General features: G+C 39.3%; 1 protein-coding gene and 1 non-coding gene across 2 annotated transcripts in view; one reads left to right on the plus strand and one right to left on the minus strand.

Moving 5' to 3' along the window:
- LOC136306610 (estradiol 17-beta-dehydrogenase 11-like) overlaps positions 1-24,476 on the plus strand; it is a 179,036-nt gene that overhangs the window by 150,771 nt on the left and 3,789 nt on the right. The window lies entirely within an intron of this gene.
- On the minus strand, positions 8,282-8,357 carry TRNAT-UGU (transfer RNA threonine (anticodon UGU)). The gene has a single exon. It is a non-coding gene; the product is annotated as a tRNA-Thr (tRNA).

A 24,476-nucleotide genomic window follows, 5' to 3' on the forward strand; every position in this document is an offset into this window, starting at 1 on the left:
CAAGTTATAATGGATATGCACAATAGCCTGAAGAAGAAAACAAGTTAGAACAACACAGAGGAGACTATAGGGAAGATTCTTTCTCTCAGCACAAGGTTTACTTCAAGTCACATAGTTACAGAAAATGGTAAACATGTAAGATTAAAAATAGCATTAAATTCTGGTGCAGAGTGTAAAGGCCAATCTTTTATCAAATCCTGGGTTAAAAATTGTACAGTTTACCCAGTAGATATAAAAAGTTCTTAGATAAATCTAGGCCCTGCAGGGTTGACTCAGTGCTACAGCATTGACCTGGCATGTGGAAGTCCTGGGTTTGATCCCTGGTCAGGGCATACAGGAGAAGCACATGGTTACTTCTCCTCCCTTCCCCAAACTCCTTCTATCTTCCTCCCTTTCACTCCCACAGCCATAGCTCGATTGATTTGAGTGCCCTTAGCCCAGTACTGAGTATGGCTTCCCCTCAGGCACTAAGTATGGCTTCCTCCTCCCTTCCCCAATAGCTTGGTTGCTAGCATGGCCCCAGATGAGCAGAGCATCAGCACCACATGGGTTGCTGGGTGGATCCTCGCTGAGGCACATGAGGGAGTTTGTCTCGCTATATCCCCTCCTCTCACTTAAAAAATAAAAATAAAAAAGAAATACAGGTTCAAATTCAGATTTTAGGCAGAAAAGAAGTTAATTTATTCTGACCAACTGCTTTAACATATATTTTGTTTGACAACTTTATAATCCCATTGATGAACTTACCGATACACTTTCCCCAGAGCACAAACCTAGATAATTTCTTGATAGGGTGTTTTCTTATTACTGGTCATCACATTTATAGATCACTGTTTTCTGAAACTTCTGAATAGTGTGGAAATTATACCTAGAAATTAAATTTTGTGCCTATCTGATCCTCTTTCCTTTGACTCATTCAACATAGTCTCATCACCTTTACAACAGGGCATTAGGTTTACACTGCCCGATCAATGAAAATATACTATTTTTAAAAAGAATCTAGCAAGTAAAGTTTTGATTATCTCCCCAAATACTATTCAAATGTTATTCCTTACCCCATTATTATTATTATTTCTGAGAAAGAGTTAAGGTACCAAAATAGCTCAGTGGTTAAAACATTAGACTTAAAACTTAGTGGGTTTCATTTTCTTGTGGGTTTGAACCCCATATGTGGTATAAGGCTATTCAGATTTTCCAAGCAGGAAACAGAGAAAGATTGAGAGAGAGGGACAGGAAGGGAGAAAGAGGGTGAGAAGCATCAACTCATAATTGCTTTCAGTTCCGTTGTGCAATGAATTCTCGTATTGCTTTGACTGTTATGTGCCAATGTCCTCTTGCTCAAGCTAGCAACCTTGGCTTTTCATGCCAGCAACCATTTTGGGATCAAGCTGGTGAGTTTTGGGATCATGTGGATGATTCTCCCGCTCAAGCCAGCGACTCCATGCTGACAAGCCCTCTCTCAGAGCCAGCAACCTTGGGATTTTGAACTGGCGACCTCAGCATTCCAGGTTGATGCTTTTATCCACTGTGCCACTATAGGTCAGGCTTGCTGCCCCCCCTTTTTAGATTTTATTTATTCATTTTAGAGAGAATAGAGACAGAGGGGGGGTGTAGGAGCAGGAAGCATCAACTCCCACATGTGCCTTAGCCAGAAAAGCCCAAGCTTTTGAACTGGCTTGCTGCCCTATTATTAAGAAAATCATTTGCTGGGAATCTAACCCGGGAATCCTGCACACCAGGCCAAGGCTCTACCACTGAGCCAACCAGCCAGGGCCTAGGAATGCCCTTCTTGAGCAAGCTACCCAAAAGAAAATTATCTGGAGCAACCATGACAGACTGAGCAAGTCAGTTCATACTATTCATCACCAGAACGCTGCAGCCTGGTGTAAACAGTTTCAACTTTCTCGGGAAGCAGCACGGCAGATTGGGAAATCCTGTCCAAGGGGTCCTATACTACAATCTGCCCCTTCATTTGGAGTTAACCCTCAACGACCCCTACCAGGACAACTTTGGCAGATGAATGTTACTCATATACCTTCATTTGGCAAACAGTCGTATGTCCACATTACAGTGGATACATATTCCGGATCTATAGTAATCTCTATCAGAACAGGAGAGGCGGCTAAGCATGTTATAGCTCATTGTCTGTATGCATTGTTCTATTATTAGATTTCCTAAACTGACTAAACTGAAAATGCTCCTGCATATGGAGCAAAAGCATTTACTTTATTTTGTCATGCTTACAATCTTTAAAGTTAAGGTATTATTAAAGTGTACTCAGCAAACATTTTAAGGTCATTTTCCAAATAGCTCCAGATATATGGAAAAGATTTATATAGGCGGATGGGGATCCTCAAACCCCTCAGCAAGATCTTCTGAGCATGGCTTTTAAGATACCTAGAGGTAGAAAAAGCCCAATAGAGATCAGAGGAACTACCAGCTTTTAGGATACACCCTTAAGGCTCCAACACCCTAAAGAGGTCTCATAGGATGTCATCTAGGTCCTGCTTCAATAGTGGAAAGGAAGGTCATTGAGCTAAAGCCTCCCAGGCTTACATGCCTCTGCTGTGAGGAAACAGGGACACTGGAAGGTAGGCTTCCCCCTCCTCCTCTAAGGGAGGGTTCAGTCTCTTCCAACCCGGCTCCAGCCACCTAGGACCTAACCTTGCCCAGATAGCTGGGGTTTGCCACTGAAGGCTGAAGGTGCCCAGGGCCATCGGCCCCATCTACGACACTGTGGACGAGCCTAGGGTATTTCGTCCAAGAAGCAGGTAAACTGATCTCATTTGCACAAGGGCCACTTAACTATGTTTTGCCTGAATAGTCAGGTTTTTTATTCTTCCCTCAAAGATCTCTGTTGTGGGTGTTGATAGTCCTATTTTCTGCTGCTTTGCTTAATATATAGTGTTTCCTTTATCCCTCCTACCTCAATGTCCAACTCATATTTCAGGCTGGGACCTACTCCTAATTTAGAGCTCTCTTTCCCCCTTTTGCCAACTTCTATTATGAATCTACCTTTGCCACCCAGCTTAGTGTATCCCAAGGTTCTCTTTACCATGCCACAGTCGCAGAGCTCCAGGGAAAAGCAACCTGGTCTCATCTCTCCAGGCAGAGGAGAACAGAAGCTCCATATCCATGCATGCTGCAAATGGCTTTTCCAGTCTACCTGAATCATTACCAGCTAGAAGCAGCGGTCATTGGGACTTGGACATGAGCTGCAATGTATAGAATGGTGACAACAATTCCAGTGCCATGAGGACTTTTCCTGGATGTGGACTTTTCCTGGACTCCTGCTCCCTGTGACAGCTCCTAACAGACTGAACTGTGGTTGGGTTGCATTTTTCAGGAATTTAGCATGGTGATGGGGCCAACTTGGACTTGGTGAACATGTTAAGGACACTACTCTTTTATGGATTCTTGCTATATTGGCCAAGAGTTTGCTTAAAGGCTTTTAATCACTGTAAAAAAAATAGAAGACTGGATAAAGAAGATGGGGCACATATACACCATGGTATACTATTCAGCTAGAAGAAATGATGACATCGGATCACTTACAGCAGAATGGTGGAATCTTGATAACATTATGCAGAGTGAAATAAGTGAATCAGAAAAAAACAAGAACTGCAGAATTCCATACATTGGTGGGACATAAAAGCGAGACTAAGAGATAAGGACAGAAGTGTGGTGGTTACAGGGGGTGGGGGGAGGGAATGAGGGAGAGGGGGAGGGGGAGGGGGAGGGTACAAAGAAAACTGGATAGAGGGTGATGGAGGACGATCTCTCTTTGGGTGATGGGTATGCAACAGAACTAAATGATAAGATAACCTGGAAATGTTTTCTTTGAATATATGTACCCTGATTTATTGATGTCACCCCATTAAAATAAAAATTTATTTATAAAAAAAAAACAAAAACAGAAAATCATTTGCCTGACCACGTGGTGGCGAAGTGGATAGAGCGTCAGACTGGGATGCCAAGGACCTGGAATCGAGACCTCGAGATGGCCAGCTTGAGTGAAGGCTCATCTGGTTTGAGCAAAAGCTCACCAGCTTGAGCCCAAGGTCACTGGCTCAAGCAGGGGGTCACTTAATCTGCTGTAGCCTCCCCGCCCCCGTCAAGGCACATATGAGAAATCAATCGATGAACAACTAAGGAACCGCAATGAAGAGTTTCTGTTTCTCATCTCTCTCCCTTCCTGTCTGTCTGTCCATATCTGTCCCTCTCTCCTCTGACTCTGTCTCTGCCACAAAAAAAAAAAATTATTGAAATATCATGCCTTAAGCATTTACACTACCAGAAACTTAAAATGAAAAAGCTGAACACTGAAGGAAAGATACAAGCTTGTACTACCCTTAGCATTAGGTGTAGTAAGAAAATAAGGAGACGTTTTAAATAAACATGCCACAAAGTAAACACAGAGGGAGGGGCACTGTATACATTAGAGTTAAGGTTCTCCTATTCTATGAGGAAACTTCTGGGACCCACTGGGGCTTGAAAAACTGGTTCTCAACTGAGGTTGAAGATGGACCAGAAGACAAAGTAGAGGCCTGGATAACTAGGATTTCCAGAACAATATGTAATGGGGGGGGACTTTTTTTCCAAGGTGTCTTTCAATTTAATTTAATTTTTGTTGATAAATCTATTAATATAATAATAATAATAGTTAATGTTTTATTTATTTATATTTTTGGTGGGCTATTCCTTTACTTTTTATTTATTTTTTAACATGAAATTAATATTAATTTATTGTGTTTACATAGATTCTAGTGTCCCCCAAATACATCCACCTCTCCTGTGTTCTCCAGTACATCCCCCTTGTCCCCCTCTCAATAACACCCTCCCCTTTTCCCTCCAGGATTTGCTTTTCTGCTCTCATCCCATCCTGTCATCCTATCATCCCCTTGCCCTCTGCACCAGTCTGCATTCCCACCAGCAGTGCAGGAGGGTTCCCTTTTCTCCACATCCTCGCCAGCACTTATTTATTCTGTGTTTTGTTGATGAGCGCCATTCTGACTGGTGTGAGGTAATATCTCATTGTGGTTCTAATTTGCATTTCTCTAATGATTAGTGATGTTGACCATTTCTTCATATGCCTATTGGCCATCTGCATGTCCTCTTTGGAGAAGTGTTTATTCATTTCTTTTGCCCATTTTTTAATTGGATTGTTTATCTTCCTGGTGTTAAGTTTTACATGTTCTTTATAAATTTTGGTTATTAACCCTTTATCAGACATATTGTTCTCCCATTCTGTGGTTAGCCTTTTTATTCTGTTCATATTGTCCTTAGCTGTGCAAAAGCCTTTTATTTTGATATAGTCCCATTTGTTTATCCTGTACTTTATTTCCCTTGTCTGTGGAGTTAAATCAGCAAATACATTGCTGCGAGAGATGTCAGAGAGCTTACTGCCTATGTTTTCCTCTAAGATGCTTATGGTTTCACGACTTACATTTAAGTCTTTTTTCCATTTTGAGTTTATTTTTGTGCATGGTGTCAGTTGGTGGTCTAGTTTCATTTTTTTTGCAGGTAGCTGTCCAATTTTCCCAACACCGTTCGTTAAAGAGACTGTCCTTACTCCATTGTATGCTATTCCCACCCTTGTCAAATATCAATTATTTATAAAGGTGCAGGTTTATTTCTGGGTTCTCTGTTCTGTTCCATTGATCTATATGCCTGTTTATATGCCAGTACCAAGCTGTTTTGAGTTCAATGGCTTTGTAGTATAACTTGACATCTGGAAGTGTGAAACCACTGACTTTATTCTTCTCTTTCAAGATTGCTGAGGCTATTTGTGTTCTTTTTTGATTCCATATGAATTTTTGGAATATTTCTTCTATATCTTTAAAGTATGTCATTGGTATTTTATTAGTAATTGCACTGAATTTATAAATTGCTTTGGGTAATATAGACATTTTAATAATGTTTATTCTTCCTAACCATGAACACGGTATATGCTTCCACTTGTTTGTATCTTCCTTGATTTCTTTTATCAGTGTTTTATAATTTTCCAACTACAATTCTTCAACCTCCTTGGTTAAATTTACTCCTAGGCACTTTATTTTTTTGTTGTTGCAATAGTGAAGGGGATTGTTTTCTTAATTTTGCTTTCTGACAGTTCAGTGTTGGTGTATAAAAATGCTCTGATTTCTGAGTATTAATTTTATATCCTGCCACCTTGCTGAATTCATTTACCAGGTTCGGTAGTTTTTTGACTGCGACTTTCGGATTTTCTATGTACAGTATCATATCATCAGCATATAATAATAGTTTTACTTATTCTTTTCCAATTTGGATGCCTTTTATTTCTTCTTCTTGGCCTTTACCATGTTGAGGTATATTCCCTGTATTCCCACTTTGCTGAGAGTTTTGATCATGAATGGATGCTGGATTTTATCTAATGCTTTTTCTGCATTTATTGATATTATCATGTGGTTTTTCTCCTTCTTTTTCTTTAATTAATGAATCACATTGATTGATTTGCGAATATTGTACCAGCCTTGCCTCCCCAGAATAAATCACACTTGATTATGATGTAATACTCTTTTCATGTATTGCTGGATCTGGTTTGCTAATATTTTGTTAAGAATTTTAGCATCTAAATTCGTCAGGGATATTGGCCTATAGTTTTCTTTCTTTGTGTTGTCTTTGCCTGGTTTTGAAATCAGAATTAAGCTCGCCTCATAAAAGGACCTTGGAAGTTTATCCTCCTCTTAAAATTTTTGAAATAGCTTGAGAAAAATAGGAGTTAGTTCTTTCTGAATATTTGGTAAAATTTGCCCTTGAAGCCATTGGCCCAGTACTTGTCTTTCTTGGGAGTATTTTGATAACTATTTTGGTTTCATTTGTGGTAATTGGTCTATTTAGGTTTTCTGATTCTTCCAGGTTGATTTTTGAAAGATTAGATTTTTTCAGTGAATGTGTCCATTTCACCTAGATTGTCTCATTTTTTGGCATACAGTTCTTCATAGTATTTTCTTACAATCTTTTGTCTTTCTGTTGTGTCAGTTGTTACTTCTCCACTCTCATTTCTAATTTTATTTGAATCCTTTCTCTTTTTTTCTTGGTGAGACAGGCTAAGGGTTCATTGATCTTATTTACCTTTTCTAAGAACCAGCTCTTGGTTTCATTGATCCTCTGTATTGTTTTTTAGTCTCTATGTCATTTATTTCTGCTCTGATCTTTATTATTTCCTTTCTTCTACTTCTTCTTGGCTTTAGTTACTGTTCTTTTTCCAGTTTTTTAGTTGCAGGATTGTTTATTTGAGCTTTTTCTAGCTTCTTAAGCTATGCCTGTAATGCTATGAACTTTCCTCTCAGGACTGCTTTTGCTGTGTCCCACAGATTTTGAGTTGTTGTATGCTCATTTTCATTTGTTTCAAGGACATTTTTTATTTCTTCCTTGATCTCTTATTGACCCATTCATTATTTAATAACATGCTATTTAGTTTCCAAGTGTTTGAGTGTTTTTTAGTTTTTCTATTGTAGTTGATTTCTAGTTTCATGCCATTGTGGTCAGAGAAGATGCTTGATATGGTTTCAATCTTCTTAAATTTGTTGAGACTCTTTTTATGCCCTAATCTGCCATCTATCCTAGAGAATGGACCATGTGCACTTGAAAAGAATGTATGATATACTCTGCTGCTTTAGGGTGAAAGGTTCTGAAGATATCTATTAAGTCCAATTATATAGTGTGTCCCTTAATTCTGCTGGGGTTTTTTTTGTTAATTTTCTTTCTTGAGGATCTATCCAGTGATGTTACTGGGGTATTGAAATCCCCTACTATTATAGTATTGCTGTTGGTCTCTCCCTTTATATCAATCAAAATCTGTTTTATACATTTAGGTGCTCCTATATTAGCTGCATAGATATTTATAATGGTTATTTTTTCCTGTTGGAATGCTCCCTTTATCATTATGTAGTGACCTTCTTTATCCCTTACTATAATCTTGTTTTAAAGTCTATTTTGTCAGATGTAAGTATTGCTACCTCAGTTTTTTGGGGTTTTTTTTGTATTTTTCTGAAGCTGGAAATGGGGAGAGATAGTCAGACAGACTCCCGCATGCGCCCGACCGGGATCCACCTGGCACGCCCACCAGGGGCATCGCTCTGTCCACCTGGGGCGTTGCTCTGCCTTGATCAGAGCCACTCTAGTGCCTAGGGCAGACCCAAGGAGCCATCCCCAGCGCACAGGCCATCTTTGCTCCAATGGAGCCTTGGTTGTGGGAGGGGAAGAGAGAGACAGAGAGGAAGGGGGGGTGGAGAAGCAAATGAGCGCTTCTCCTATGTGCCCTGGCCGGGAATCGAACCCAGGTCCCCCGCACACAAGGCCGATGCTCTACCTCTGAGCCAACCAGCCAGGGCCGCTACCTCAGTTTTTTATTCCATTTCCATTTGTATAAAATATTTTTTTCCATCCTTTTACTTTCAGTCCATGTGTATCTTTTGTTTTCAGGTGGGTCTCTTGTAGACAGCATATGTATGGGTCCTGTTTTCTTATCCATTCAGCTTCCTGATGTCTTTTAATTGGATGATTTAATCTATTTACACTTAAGGTTATTATTAATATGTAGTTGTTTATTGCCATATTTTTCTTTAAATTTACATTCTTCTTTTACTAGATTTATTTCCCCCACTTTGTTCTGTCTACAGCAGGCCCCTTAACATTTCTTGCAGCATTGGTTTGGTTGTGATGAATTCCCTGAGGTTTTTTTTTTTTTTTCTTTTTTTTGTTCTGGGAAACCTTTTATTTCTTCTTCAATTTTAAATGATAGTCTTGCAGGATAAAGAAGTCTTGGTTTAAGGTTCTTGTTCTGCATTACTTTGAATATTTCTTGCCATTCCCTCTGGCCTCAAGTGTTTCTGCTGAAAAGTTGGATGTCATCCTTATAAGGGTTCCTTTGTAGGTGATTGACTGTTTTTCTCCTACAGCTTTTAGTATTCTTTCTTTATCTGTTAGCTTTGGTATTTTGATAATGATATGTATTGGTTTGGGTCTCTTTGGGTTCTTTTTCAATAGAGTTCTCTTTGCTTCTTGAAACTGTGTGACTCTTTCCTGCATCAATTTAGGGAAATTTTTATCTATAATTTCTTCAAACAGGTTCTCTATTCCTTGTTCTTTCTCTTCTCCTTCAAGAATTCTTATTATGCATATATTGTTTCTCTTCTTATTGTCACAGAGCTCTCTTAGAGTTTCCTCAGACTTTTTATCCTCTTTTCTTTTTGCTGTTCTGTTTCCATGCTTTTGCTTATCTTGTCCTCTATGTCGCTGATTCAATCCTCTGCTTCATCCAGCCTGCTTTGAATTCCTTCTAGTGTAGTCTTCACTTCTGATCTTGTGTTTGTCATTTCTGTCTGGTTCTTTGTTATGATTTCTGTATGGCCATTATCCACAGCTACCATAACAGCCGCCTGGCCCATGCAGGTTCACATTGGATTCAGACAGATGGTAAAGAAACAATGGAGCCAAGAACTGGTGGGCCATCATCTTTAATCCCAGCTTGCACACAGCAGGCAAGTAAAAACACACACTGGGCTCCAATACCCACTCATTCAGTGCTCACAAAGCCACTGACTTATTCGAGTTTCCTAGAATCAAAGGTTTCTAGCACACCAGACTTATTCACCTCTGTTTCCCATATCCTTCCTTCTCCCTGCACGAACTGGATTCTCACTCTGCACTCCACCATCTTGGCTGCTTGTCCTGGCCTCCTGCACGTGGCCTTTTTCTGCTTTCCTTTCTCTGCTCTCTCCTCTAATGCTAATCTCAGGAACCAAGAGAGAGAGCAAGCTTCTGGTCTGCCGCACATTATAGTGCAGAAATCAAAACCTTTAATCCAATATACAAAATAGAGAAGTCTCTAATACAAAGTCATATAACTGAGGCATAATCAGATTCCTCATGAGAGTGCACCACCCTACATCACAAAGGGTGGGAAAGTCTTAGTCCTAAAACCAAGCTCCAGGCTACAAGGATCCTGCCTGCACACAGCCAACCCCCAACACACATTAATACAATCATTCCCATCCCAAGCAATCACCTGGCAATGGGCTTCCATGTGGGCAGCACCATCTTTAACAAAGTGAGCATAATATATTTTATCTGCCCAACAATTTCCATGCCCTTTTTGATGTTTACAATTTCTTTATTGAGGTGTTCATTAAGTCCATCCATTGTACCTTTGAGATCCTTAAGCATCCTAACAATCATTATTTTATAGTCTGTATCTGGTAATTTGATTTCTTCCATTTCATCCAGGACTTTTCTGAGGATTTGTCTTGTTGAAGCACAGGACTTATGTTTCTCTGTCTTCCCCCTGTTCTTTGTGTGACTTGCAGGCTTTTTCCAGGTGTGGTCTCCTTACTAGTAAAGCCACTTTGAAGTCTTCATTTGTTTGTTTTCTTTTCAGTTTACTTATCTCAGTGGTAGGCTTGTTTACTGATCTCAGCAGGGGGTTTATTTGAAGCTGTATCCAGGAATGCAGTGGGTGTAACCTCTGAGAATCTGAAGGCCAGTTCTGCCAGATGCTCTCTGGGGGCAGGGTGCTTTCTCAGCTTCAGTAGGAGGAGGTTTATCTCAGATCTCCTTGGAGACCTGAGTTACTGCCCCTCCACTCACTTTCTGCTTTCAGCTGTGTCTTTTGCATTGATTGGAGCTGGAGAGCTTTCTGGAGGTGGGAAACCACTTTAGGCTTGTGCTGTGTGGAGGGATCAACCCCTCTCCCAGCTATGGCTGCCTCTGCACTGGATGAGTCAGCTTCTTAGGTCATCCCAGGCATTCCTCTGCCCATGACCGTCTGTCTTGCTCTCCTCACTTTCCTTTTCGAAGACAAACCAGTTCTCTCAGCCCTCCTTGCCCCCAGTGCCCCAGGCAAGTGGCTGTGATTAATATTGTCTGCTCTGTCCCTTTAATGCACCCCCACCACTCCCCACTCACAGAACTTTGCTCTTCTCCCCTCTTTCTCCTCCAGTCCCTGGACTTCTATGCTGGATCTCTGGTTCTGAGACTGAGGGACCCCATCGCTCAGGGTCTCTCTGCTTGTAAGGAGAGCCCTTCTGGGCTCTCAGCCTCCCCTCACTCCTGGAAGCAGGGGAGCCCCCATCATACCCTCTACCCCCTCCTACCAGGCTCAGTGTGTCTTCTTCTTTGCTCCTTGGTTTTTGAGACCTGTTCTTTTAGTTCAAATTTGGTTTTTCACGCTGACAGTTCCTGAATTAATTTGTAATCCAGTTTTGTGGTGTGAGCTTGGAGTCTGTGCATCTGCCTACTCTGCTGCCATCTGGGGAGTGGCTTACTTTTAATATTAATTCCCAAAGACCTAGTTCAACATTAACTGAAATCATTTTTTGTTCAATAATTTCAAATAACATGAAAGGAAAGCATAGAATTTTAAAATTATTTTTTAATCTAATTGTCCTTGCCCTGGCTGGATAGTTCTGTGGATCTCAGATGTCTCAGGTTTGATACCAGGTCAGGGCACGTACGAGTAACAACCAATAAGTGCACAGCTAAAAAATGGAACAATTAAGTGGACCAATGAGTTGATGCTTCTCCCTCTCTCTCTCTCAAATCAATGGAAAATCTAAAAGAAACAAAAAACTAGTTTTTTCCAATCTGGAAATAAAAAAGCCTAGAAACAAATATTGAGTTCTTTGACTTAAGCCTAAAGACTCATAAATGCAGGGTCAGAAAACTCAGGCCAGTCTGACTTCAAATGTCAAATGTGTTTCATTCAAACATACCAGGCACATCCTGCCTCATGACCTTTGCATTTGCCCATGTTTTGACTTGCAGTGTAAAACATATTTCTTTCTATGAACCTTGAAATAAAATATTTTAAAGATACTACATTACATCAAGCTGTCTCCACTTCTTTATTCTCTCATACCTGAGGTTTCTTAAACCCAGTAACAGAAGTAAGTTTATTATACAGTTATATAAGTGTTGGGCAGATAAAATGTATTATGCTCACTTTGTTAAAGATATCTCTGCCCACATGGAGGCCATTGCCCAAGTGATATTAATGTGTGTTGATGGTTGGCTGTGGGCAGGCAGAATCCTTGTAGCCTGGGGCTTTGTTTTAGGACTAAGCCTTTCCCACCCTTTTTGATGTGGGATGGTACAATCCTATCATGCCTCAGAAAGTGACTTTGTATTAGAGACTTCCCTACTTTGTATATTGGATTAAAGGTTTGGATTTCTATACTATAAAATAGGGCAGAACGGGAGCTTGCACTCTTGGTTCCTGAGATTAGCATGAGAGAGCAGAGAGAGCAGAGCAGAGGGCAGAAAGAGGCCATGTGGCCAGGAGAAGCAGCCAAGATGGCAGAGTGTTGAGTGAGAAGTCAGTTAGTGCAGAGTTTATGCAGGGAGAAGGAAGGAGATGGGGAACAGAGGTGAATAAGTCAGGTTAGCTAGAAACCTTTCATTCTAGTAAACTCGGATAAGTCAGTAGCTTTGTGAGCACTGAATGAGAGTGGGTTTTGGAGCCCAGTGTGTGTTTTTACTTGCCGGCCGGGTTCAAGCTAGAATTAAATATAATGGCCCATCAGTTATTGGCTCCGTGTCTCTTTACCGACTGTCCAAATCCAATGCGAACCTGCATGGGCCAGGTGGCGGCTGTGATGGCAGCCCTGGACACTGGCCATACAATAAGAAATTTAATTTTTTAATAAAGTATAGTTTTTCAAATCAGATAACGTTGTCTTTCCATTTGCTTTCAAAGCTCATAGGTAAGTTGTGTCTGTATTTGGTTATTACACATCTTAAAGCTTAGGCAAAAATATGAACAAAAAATAAATTGTTAAAATGGTACTTTCCTTAGTCTTTAAGAAGAGATGGAGTTTAGTTCATATACTGAGCTTGTGGCTGTGAGAGAACTTAAGATATAAATATTCAACAGGAAGTTGGACAAAAAGTATAACATTCAGGAGAAAGATCAAGGCCAGAGCAGTACATCTAGTAGATCCATGAGTCACTCTGCTACAGACTGAATATTTGTGTGCTCCTACATTCACATCTTGAGAGCTAGTCCCCAGTGTGGTGGCACTTGGAGTTGGGGCTTTTTAACGGTGATTAGGTCATGAGAGCAGAAGTTTCCTAAATGGGATTAGTGACTTTTCAAAATAGCTGCCTCATCCTTTCTGCCATGTGAGAACCAAGAGAAGACAGCTATCTATGAACCAAGAAGCCAGTTCTCACCAGGTGCAGAATCTGCTGGCACTCTGATCTTAGACTTCCCACTACAGATCTGTGAGAAATACATTTCTGTTGTTTATAAGCCACCCTGTCTATGGTTTCTGTTATAGCAGCCTGAACAGACTGAATACACAATTACAGAGAGGTGGAAATTGAAGTACCGGGCTTAGATTAAATGTCTAGAGGAAAGAATGTTTGACAGATTCTTCAGACTTCAGATCAGTATCAGCTACACTGGCCACCCGAAATAAAGAAGACTCCCTCCCATTCCCTGTTATTCTCTGTCAAAGCACCCCTTTGACTCTTTCATAAAAATTTTTAATGGAAAATTTTTTATTATATATTTATATGGGTTATTAATTCATTTCTACTTTCTTACTTGCTAGTATATGAATCACAAGAACAGTAAGTAGTTTAATTTAAAATTGTAACATAATAATGATTGCAAACTCATTGAAGTGTTTTGTGTATATCAATAGATTTACCCTCATAACAATCCTAAAAGTTAGATTCTATTTTTATCTGTATTTTATAGGTGAGAAAAATGAGGTACAGAGGGATTAACTAACTTGTTCAAGGTCATGAAACTAGTAACAATACAGCCAGAATTCAAACCCTGAAAATTTGGCTCCAAAATTAATGCTCTTAACCTCTGCTACCATGTCATACTGTCCCTCTAAGCCCAAAACGTATTACTATCATTGGCATAAGGGTGATGCATAGTAGTTTTCAATCATGTTATCCTGTTTAAAATGTATCAATACCCCCGATCTCAACTAGATAATATCATATTCTAGTCTTTCACATAGCCTTAGAAGACTTGGCCTCAGTTCACCTCCTCTGTCGAATCTCCCATCTTTCTCCCTTGCAATCTTACACAGTTCCCAGAATATGCTTTGTCATACTCATCTTGTCCTTGTACACCCAGCACCATTGGCTATGGGTTCTATCCTTTCTCTTCCTGTGCATTAAAGTGATGAACTCCTACTTAGGTTTGCCTATGAAGCATTCCCTAGCCTGCATAGGAAGAACTGACTGATACTTTCTTTGAGCCTCACTGACCCTCACCTTATTCTTTATAGCACTTTTTATATTGTTCAGCATTCATCATGTTGCATATGTATTTCAACCACTGGACTCTTTGCTTCTTCTAAGTATTAACATTTCCATACCTACTGCTTTGTGATGCAACTGGCATATGCAGATTCTAATAATACTTGCTAAATTTAGTTGAAATGTAGGCAAAAGAGAATTTGGTGAAGGAGGTGAAAATAGAGGAGTCTTTACAAAGAGAAGTATGTGGCCCTGGCTTGTGGCTCAGTGGATAGAGTGTCAGCAGGATTATGGATATCCTACGTTCGACTTCCTGTTAGGGCACACAGAAGAAGCAACAAGCTGCTTCTCTTCCCTTCCCTCTCCCACTCTATAGCCCTCTTCTCCGCAGCCAGTGGAATTGAGCGCGGCCTGAGGCACTGAGGTTAGCTCATTTGGTCCAAGTGCATCAGCCTCAGGCGCTAAAAAAAAATAGCTCAATACTCAGATCATGGGCCCCAGATAGGGTTGTTGGATGAATTCCCGTTAGGGCTCAGGTGGGAGTCTGCCTCAGTATCTCCCTTCCTCTCATCTAAATAAAAGCAAAAAAGAAAAAAGAAGACGTATATGCTTCGTACAGAAAAGATTCTCAAATATTGTAGTTGCACTGATTTGAAACAGCCTTGTACAACACCCCCCCCCCAAAAAAAATAACTAAAACATCTGGATAAATAAAGTTTGGCTAATAGTCAATAGATTCACGGGCGGTACAATAAACAAGATTAGCTTCCTTTAAATATCTCAGAAACAACAAAGTATTGCATTTAATTTAAAGTTAACTAAAATAGGCCTGACCTGTGGTGGCGCAGTGGGTAAAAGCATCGACCTGGAACACTGAGGTTGCCGGTTCAAAACCCCAGGCTTACCTGGTCAAGGCAAATATGGGAGTTGATGCTTTCTGCTCCTCCTCCCCTTCTCTCTCTCTGTCTCCTCTCTCTAAAATGAATAAAATCTAAAATAATAATAATAATAGAGTTTACTAAAATATTAATAGTAGCTTTCAAAACTTACTTCCTGAGACTCTAGGTCACACATTCACAGTTTACTATATACGAAGCTGTATTAACCCTTTGAGTAGTGAGTTTTTTTATGCTCCCTGATGCCCAGGAGTGACTTTGTTTTAACAACAAAAAAAAATGACATTAGTTCCAGTTACAGTTTTATTAACTTAAAATTATGTTTGTTTGATAACCAATTTATGGAAACACGAACATTCATTTGCCTTTTTTTAATGTTGCCTTAAACATTTTTTTAAAAATTGACCATACTCTGGATGGTCAGGAGGCACAAGGATGAACATTTGTACAACTCAAAGAGTTAAGAACTTGTTATATATATTATTTCATTTAATCTTCACAAATAATCACAAAAGGACAGAGACTCAAATTATTTTTCCTCTTACAGACAAGCAAACTAAAATAAAATAATTATATAATTTGCCCAAGGTCAAAGATAATAATAAGTTGAGCAAAGGTTCAACTTCAGGCAGTCTGGCTCCGGTCCATCCTCTTGGCACTTTGTTGCCTCTCAAGTAACTAATACAAACAGGTGCACACAAACAAACACCCCACACACTCCTCCACCCCATTTATCTGTATGAAACTGACATTAAAGTTCCACCAGGGATACTTACCCAGAACAATGCCCCACGGTATTTTCTACATATTATACATTTTTGAATTCTGGTATGACCCTCTAAATTTCTTTCACAACAAAAGGGATTCCTTGACCCACTAATAGAAAATAAGGAAGTTTAGGGTTTTTTTTAAACCCCAGATTGGAATAACAATACACTTTCTTTCCCAATTAGGCAGTTCCTTCAGTCAGCTTAGTTGTTGATGAAGCAAGTAATCTTGATAGCGAATGTATTTAAAGGAATTTAATAATCTTAGACAAAATAGAATGTACTATTTGAAAATGAAGACACTTCCTATGTAGACCAACACAATGTTTTTTCCTAGTTAGATTAAGAGGTGCCCCTCCCCAATGCCCTTGCCAGTCTGTTAGAATCCTATCCTCCCTAAAGACACAACTCAAATCCAACCCTCCAGCAAGCCATTCCTAACCACCAAAATAAATCCACTATACTCCGTAGCATTTTTTTTCAGTTTCTATTCAAATATTATTTTGTTTTCCCAGGGTAATGTATTGTTCTGTGCTCTCTCATAAATTGTAGGACCCTAAGGAGATAGACATGTCTTTTTCTCTATGTCACATGCTGTATAAAGTCTTGGTCATTGACATACTGAATATAAAACGGTGGTCTCAAAAGATTATAATGGAGCTAAAATTCCTATCACCTAGTGACATCAAAACTGTCTTTTTTAAAAAAAATTTATCGTGGTAAAATATACATAAAATTTCTTCATAGCTATACTAAACATTGGAGCACAACATATTACTCACATGTTTGTGGAGATGCTGGTGCAAACACACTTTGCTGCCTGCTGTATAAAGGTATAGCACACCCAATTATGCACAGTACATAATACTTGATAATGATAGCAAGTGATTATGTTACCAGTTTATGTAGTTACTATTCTATACTTTTTATTGTTATTTTAGTGTGTATTCTTTCTATTTATTTAAATATAAGTTAGCTGTATCAGTATGCTGTGTTTCTCTGGCAGCAGCCTCATACACCTCATGTTTACAGTCTCTTGATTACATCATTTTCTGTTGTGCTTGATTTCAACTCATGTTGTTTTGTATGGTAACCTGCTATAGAGGCTGGTAGCCTAGGAGCAATAGTGTGCCATGTAGCCTTGGTATCCCATCTAAGTTTGTGTAAGTGCATTCTATGATGTTCACAGAATGGTGAAATTGCCTAACAATGTTGTTAAGTGGCTTCATATCCCTCATGGTGCCTTGCACACAGAATGTGTGATAACATTTGTTCAATTGAATTAACTAGAATTTTTTTTTAAATTATAAACAAATATTTATTTAGAAAGTTACAGAGGTAATAGAAGTGAGGCAGCTGGAAGCTGCATGGCTCTAGAAAACAAGTAGTTACAGAGCCAAAAGAGGGGCCTGTGGCACTTAGGAGAGATAGAGAGAGAGGCAAAGGTAACCAGCCGGGGAGGGGAGGGGGGTTGAGTAGTCACCATGCTCCAAAGAGGGAGAGCATGCCTGAATTAAATAAAACTGATAGTAATCCCTCAATGCTACTTCGTTAAGAATAATAAAGACACTAAAAAGAGTTTCTTTTCTTTAGCGAGAGAAACAGAGAGACTGAGACAGACAGGGACAGATAGACAAGAAGGGAAATGAGAAATTGTTCATTGATTGCTTTCTCATATGTGCCTTGATAGGGGGCTTCACTGAAGCCAGTGACCACTTGCTCAAGCAAGTGACCTTGGCCTTCAAGCCAGCGACCTTCGGGCTCAAGCCAGCGACCTTCAGGTTCAAGTCAGCAACCATGGGGTCACTCACATCTATGATCCCACGCTCAAGCCAGCGACCCCGCACTCAAGCTGGTGAGCCTGAGCTCAAGGCAGTGATGCTGGGGTCTCAAACCTGTGTCCTTGGTATTCCAAGCTGATGCTGTATCTACTGTGCAACCACCGGGTCAGGCTAAAAGACTTTCTTGAGGGAATAAAGAAAAGGAAGAACTTCCTTCAGCCTTTCCACAGTACAATAATGGCATTTTCTTTGGTGCTTTTGTTCTGGGAAAGGACCATTTCCTTTTCTTTCTTTTCTCTTCTTTTTATGGATAAGTTCTTGTTTTTATGTTTAAATCAGAAAATAATCTAAATATTCAATTAATAAGTAACATAAAATTATTTTTTTCGAGAGTGACATCACGGAAATGGCGCCGTGAGCAGCACGTCCGACAGATCTCCCCAAAATCACAACAAATTTATCAACTAGAAACAGAAAAATTTATCCTCGGAGCATTCCAGAGTTCCACACAAACTGAAAGCGAAAGGACTGTTATCACTTGAATCTGAGAAACGAGGGTGTAGAGGAAGCTACCGCAGGGACGTTCATTCAAGCCGCGGAGGGATTGCGCCGGTGGTGAGTCAGCCCACACTCGGGAGCGGCGAGCAGCCGCCAGCGCGCGCCCAGTCTGGTTGCAGAGCGAGCACCGCTAACGTTCCCAGCGGCCCGCGCACTGCGAGTGAGAGACCCCAGCCACCAGTGCCCGGAGCACCCCATTCGCGCGCGTGCCCTGGGCAATCCACGCGCCCAGAGCGCCCTACTGGCCCGCACACCCAGGGTACCCCATTATCCTGCGCCAGGTGCGCCCCAGCCGCCAGCAGCGGGGCCAGCGGGAGAGGCACCAGGGTGGTCTTCCCTACTTGGGAGATTCTCTCTGTGGGCTGGGCACCTCACCCAGCCATTCAAGCTAACAATCAAGCGTTGGGGGAGGGGCGCGCGCAGGCAGCCTAAAATACCTTCGGGAGCACAGCTGCGGACCCAATCACTGAAATTAGCTTAACCCATGAAATCCGCGCACCCACGGGTTCTAGTTGATAAGATCTCTCTCCGTTCAGCAATCCAAGACAAGAGGCGTGATATTTTTTAGTGCCTCTCGCTAAAGGGGCGGGGGCAACTTCTGATTGATAGAGCCTCCATATTCAGGGATAAATGCTAACAAGAGGGACTTGGCAGATAATAAGATCTATATACTACACTAGTTGCAAGCAGAGACTAGTGCCTCTTCTTCCCAGCCAAAACAGGCTACAAAGTGTGGAAAGCCTGGGTTGAGTGGTCCAACTGAATGCTAGGCGCTAAACAGTCACCTTGACAACAATTGACTCCCACCCCTGCCTGATTACACTGGAGGCTCTGACTGCCAGAGCCTTTCCCAACGCCTTGCGCTGAGTGGGGATAGAATGGGGATTTCCCAGCTCTTTGAGCCTCTTACTCCCCAGGCAGAAGCAGTTGCAGCCTTATAGCTGGATCACCAGGCTGCTAATTCAGGAAGGGGGGACTAGGAGAGAGAACCCAGGAAAGCAAACTCTCTCATCATTGGACCCTGCAAACGCCAACAAGCCTTGACTACCAGCAAGACTAAAGACAATTATATGACATTGCCATAGAATCCCATCAACTGCAAATCCCTACCTAAGTGTGACACAGGGGCAGAGCCTGGGGTACAGAGTCACCGACCAGGAAGAGGGAGAGAAAAGAAAAAGGAAGAAGTTAACCTCTCAAAATCAAGAAAAATCCACAGACTTTACAACTTGTTCCACTAATTTTTTTGTTGTTGTTTGTTTCTTTTATCTTATTGCCTTTATTATTATTATTTCTATTTCCTCCACCTCGGTCCTTCTATTCTCTGCCCATCTTATGCTTCCCTTTTCTTGAACTACACTACCCATGAGTGTTACATTTTATTTCTCTTCTTCATCCTCACCCTCCTTTAAGGTTATACTCCAAAACACTTAATTCTCACTCTCTCCTCTTTTGTTTTTTTTTTTTGTTTTGCTTTATTTTGGTTTTTTCTCTTCCTTTTTTTTTCTTCCTTCGTTTTTCTCTTTTTCTTATTTTTTTCTTTCTATTCGTTTTTTCTTTTCTCGTTTTACTTTCCTCACATTTAATCCTCAATCACGAACAAATTAGTTAATTTGGGACTCAAGGGATTTTTTTGGCTTTATTTTCCTTTTTCACTTTTGTTTTTGTTTTTTTCTTGTTTGTTTGTTTATTTTGTGGCATTTTGGGTACTTTTTACGTTGCTTTTTAACTCACTAGCATTCCTCCCAACCCAAGGTCTCCATTGTATTTAGTCTTCGCTCCACTTAATACAACAGATTTTTACTTATTATTTTTATTTTTTTTTTAGTATTCTTTTTTTTCCTCCTTTTTTCTGGTTCCCTCTTGTCCCTCTCATTATATCTCTTAGTTGACCATCACTTACAAGCAAATCATCTTATGCTTGTCTAAGGTTTTCTTCCTTTTTTTTTTTTTTGCATTTAGTAGGTCCCTACTCCCTTTTTTTTGCCCCTTGAATTCTTCACCCCAAATCAGGCCCTCCATTATAGGCAGTTTTTGTTACATTTAGCATAATATAATTCACAGGTCATCACGATATTTCCCTGAGGAGGGGAGAGGAGGGAAAGAGAAGAAAGAAAAAAGGGGGAAATAATAAATTATTACAGTTTTTTTTGTGGGGTGTTTTACCTTTATTTTTATTTTTTTACTTTTTACTCTTTATTAATTCTAATTACTGCTATCAACAAGACCACCCTCAGATGCCAATAAGAAAAAGGAAATCGAATATTATGGATAAAAAAGAAAGAGAGGTAACACAAATAGATGTGGAAAATCTATGGAGAAAAGACTTAACATATTGGAAGCCTTGGAGCTAAATGACAGAGAATTTAAAATAGAAATCTTAAAAATACTCAGAGATATACAAGAAAACACAGAAAGGCAATATAGGGAGATCAGAAAACAACTCAATGAACACAAAGAATATATTACCAAGGAAATTGAAACTATAAAAACAAATCAAACAGAAATGAAAAACTCAATTCACGAGCTGAAAAACGAGGTAACAAGCTTAGCTAACAGAACAGCCCAGATTAAAGATAGGATTAGTGAAATAGAAGACAAACAACTTGAGGCACAACAGAGAGAAGAAGAAAGAGACTTAAAAATAATAAAAAAACGAGAAAGCCCTACAGGAATTGTCTGACTCCATCAGAAAGAATAACATAAGAATAATAGGTATATCAGAGGGAGAAGAGAAAGAAAATGGAATGGAGAATATACTCAAACAAATAATAGACAAGAACTTCCCAAGCCGGTGGAAAGAACTAAAGCCTCAAATTCAAGAAGCAAACAGAACACCGAGTTTTCTTAACCCCAACAAACCCACTCCAAGGCACATCATAATAAAGATGACACAAACCAATGACAAAGAAAAAATTCTCAAGGCAGCCAGGGAAAAAAAGAGTACAACATAGAAAGGAAGGCCTATTAGATTATCATCAGATTTCTCAGCAGAAACTCTACAAGCTAGAAGAGAGTCGACCCCAATATTTAAAGCCCGGAAAGAGAGGAACTTTCAGCCAAGAATACTATACCCATCAAAGCTATCCTTCAAGTACGAAGGAGATATAAAAACATTCACAAATACAGAAAAGATGAGAGAATTTATCAGCAGAAAGCCCCCACTCCAGGAAATACTAAAGGGGGTTTTCCAACCAGATTCAAAGAACAAAAGAAAACAACACCACAAGTAACAGCTCCACCAAGAACACAATAAAACCAAACTTAAACTGTGACAACAAAGGAAAAAAAGGGGGGAGAAGATGGAGATTAACAGTAGCAAAGGACGATGAAGTGAAGAAATACTCATAAGATAGGGTACTACAATGAATATGGTAGGTACCCTTTTCATTACTTAATGGTAACCACCCTTGAAAAAACCATCACAAAAACACTTGACTTAAAAAAGGTAGCAACAGAGGAAAGAAGTATGGAACACAAACAAACAAAAACAAATGATAGAAAAACAAAAGAGAAGAATCAAACAAGATACAAAACTAACAGAAAGCAATTTATAAAATGGCAGAAGGGAACCCACAAGTGTCAATAACTACACTAAATGTAAATGGATTCAACTTACCAATAAAAAGACACAGAGTAGCAGAATGGATTAAAAAAGAAAATCCAACTATATGCTGCCTACAAGAAACACATCTAAGCAACAAGGATAAAAACAAATTCAAAGTGAAAGGCTGGAAAACAATACTCCAAGCAAACAACACCCAAAAAAAAGCAGGTGTAGCAATACTCATATCTAATAATGCTGACTACAAGACAGAAAAAGTACTCAGAGTCAAAAATGGTCATTTCATAATGATTAAGGGGAAGTTGAATCAAGAAGACATAACAATCCTTAATATATATGCACCAAACCAAGGAGCACCAAAATATATAAGACAGCTACTTATTGACCTTAAAACAAAAACTAACAAAAATATAATCATACTTGGAGACCACAATACACCGCTGACGGCTCTAGATCGGTCATCCAAACAGAGAATCAATAAAGATATAGTGGCCTTAAACGAAATACTAGAACACCTGGATATGATAGACATATACAGGACACTTCATCCCAAAGCGACAGAGTATACATTTTTCTCTAGTGTACATGGAACATTCTCAAGAATTGACCATATGTTGGGCCACAAAGACAATATCAGCAAATTTAGAAAAATTGAAATTGTACCAAGCATATTTTCTGATCATAAAGCCTTGAAACTAGAATTCAACTGCAAAAAAAGAGGGGGAAAAACCCACAAAAATGTGGAAACTAAACAACATACTTCTAAAAAATAAATGGGTCAAAGAAGAAATAAGCGCAGAAATCAAAAGATATATACAAACAAATGAAAATGAAAATACGACATATCAGAATCTCTGGGATGCAGCAAAAGCAGTAATAAGAAGAAAGTTCATATCACTTCAGGCCTATATGAACAAACAAGAGAGAGCCGAAGTAAACCACTTAACTTCACACCTTAAGGAACTAGAAAAAGAAGAACAAAGACAACCCAAAACCAGCCGAAGAAAGGAGATAATAAAAATCAGAGCAGAAATAAATGAAATAGAGAACAGAAAAACTATAGAAAAAATCAATAAAACAAGGAGCTGGTTCTTTGAAAAGATCAACAAAATTGACAAACCCTTGGCAAGACTCACCAAGGAAAAAAGACACAGGACTCAAATAAATAAAATCCAAAATGAAAGAGGAGAGATCACCACAGACATCATAGATATACAAAGAATTATTGTAGAATACTATGAAAAATTATATGCCACCAAATACAACAATCTAGAAGAAATGGATAAATTCCTAGAACAATACAACCTTCCTAGACTGAGTCATGAAGAAGCAGAAAGCCTAAACAGACCAATCAGCAGGGAGGAAATAGAAAAAACTATTAAAAACCTCCCCAAAAATAAAAGTCCAGGCCCAGACGGTTATACTAGTGAATTCTATCAAACATTCAAAGAAGACTTGGTTTCTATTCTACTCAAAGTCTTCCAAAAAATTGAAGAAGAAGCAATACTTCCAAACACATTTTATGAGGCCAACATAACCCTCATACCAAAACCAGGCAAGGATGGCACAAAGAAAGAAAACTACAGACCAATATCTCTCATGAATACAGATGCTAAAATACTAAACAAAATACTGGCAAACCGAATACAACAACATATTAAAAAAATAATACATCATGATCAAGTGGGATTCATCCCAGAATCTCAAGGATGGTTCAACATACGCAAAACGGTTAACGTAATACACCATATCAACAAAACAAAGAACAAAAACCACATGATCTTATCAATAGATGCAGAAAAGGCTTTTGATAAAATACAACACAATTTTATGTTTAAGACTCTCAACAAAATGGGTATAGAAGGAAAATATCTCAACATGATAAAGGCCATATATGATAAACCATCAGCCAACATCCTATTAAACGGTATAAAACTGAGGACTTTCTACCTTAAATCAGGAACAAGACAGGGTTGTCCACTCTCTCCACTCTTATTTAACGTGGTGCTAGAAGTTCTGGCCAGAGCAATCAGACAAGACAAAGAAATAAAAGGCATCCATATCGGAAAAGAAGAAGTAAAGCTATCACTTTTTGCTGATGATATGATCCTATACATCGAAAACCCGAAGGACTCCACAAAAAGATTATTAGGAACAATAAACCAATACAGTAAGGTCGCAGGATACAAAATTAACATACAAAAGTCCATAGCCTTTCTATATGCCAACAATGAAATATTAGAAAATGAACTCAAAAAAATAATCCCCTTCACGATTGCAACAAAAAAAATAAAATACCTAGGAATAAACATAACAAAGAATGTAAAGGACCTATATAATGAAAATTTCAAAGCATTGTTAAGGGAAATCGAAAAAGATACAATGAGATGGAAAAATATTCCTTGTTCTTGGATAGGAAGAATAAATATAATCAAAATGGCCATATTACCCAAAGCAATATACAAATTTAATGCAATTCCCATCAAAATTCCTATGAGATTTTTTAAAGAAATGGAACAAAAAATCATCAGATTTATATGGAACTATAAAAAACCCTGAATAGCCAAAACAATCCTAAAGAAAAAGAATGAAGCTGGGGGCATTACAATACCTGACTTTAAACTATATTATAGGGCCACGATAATCAAAACAGCATGGTATTGGC

This window comes from Saccopteryx bilineata, chromosome 5 (assembly GCF_036850765.1).
Source record: "Saccopteryx bilineata isolate mSacBil1 chromosome 5, mSacBil1_pri_phased_curated, whole genome shotgun sequence".
NCBI lineage: Eukaryota > Metazoa > Chordata > Mammalia > Chiroptera > Emballonuridae > Saccopteryx > Saccopteryx bilineata.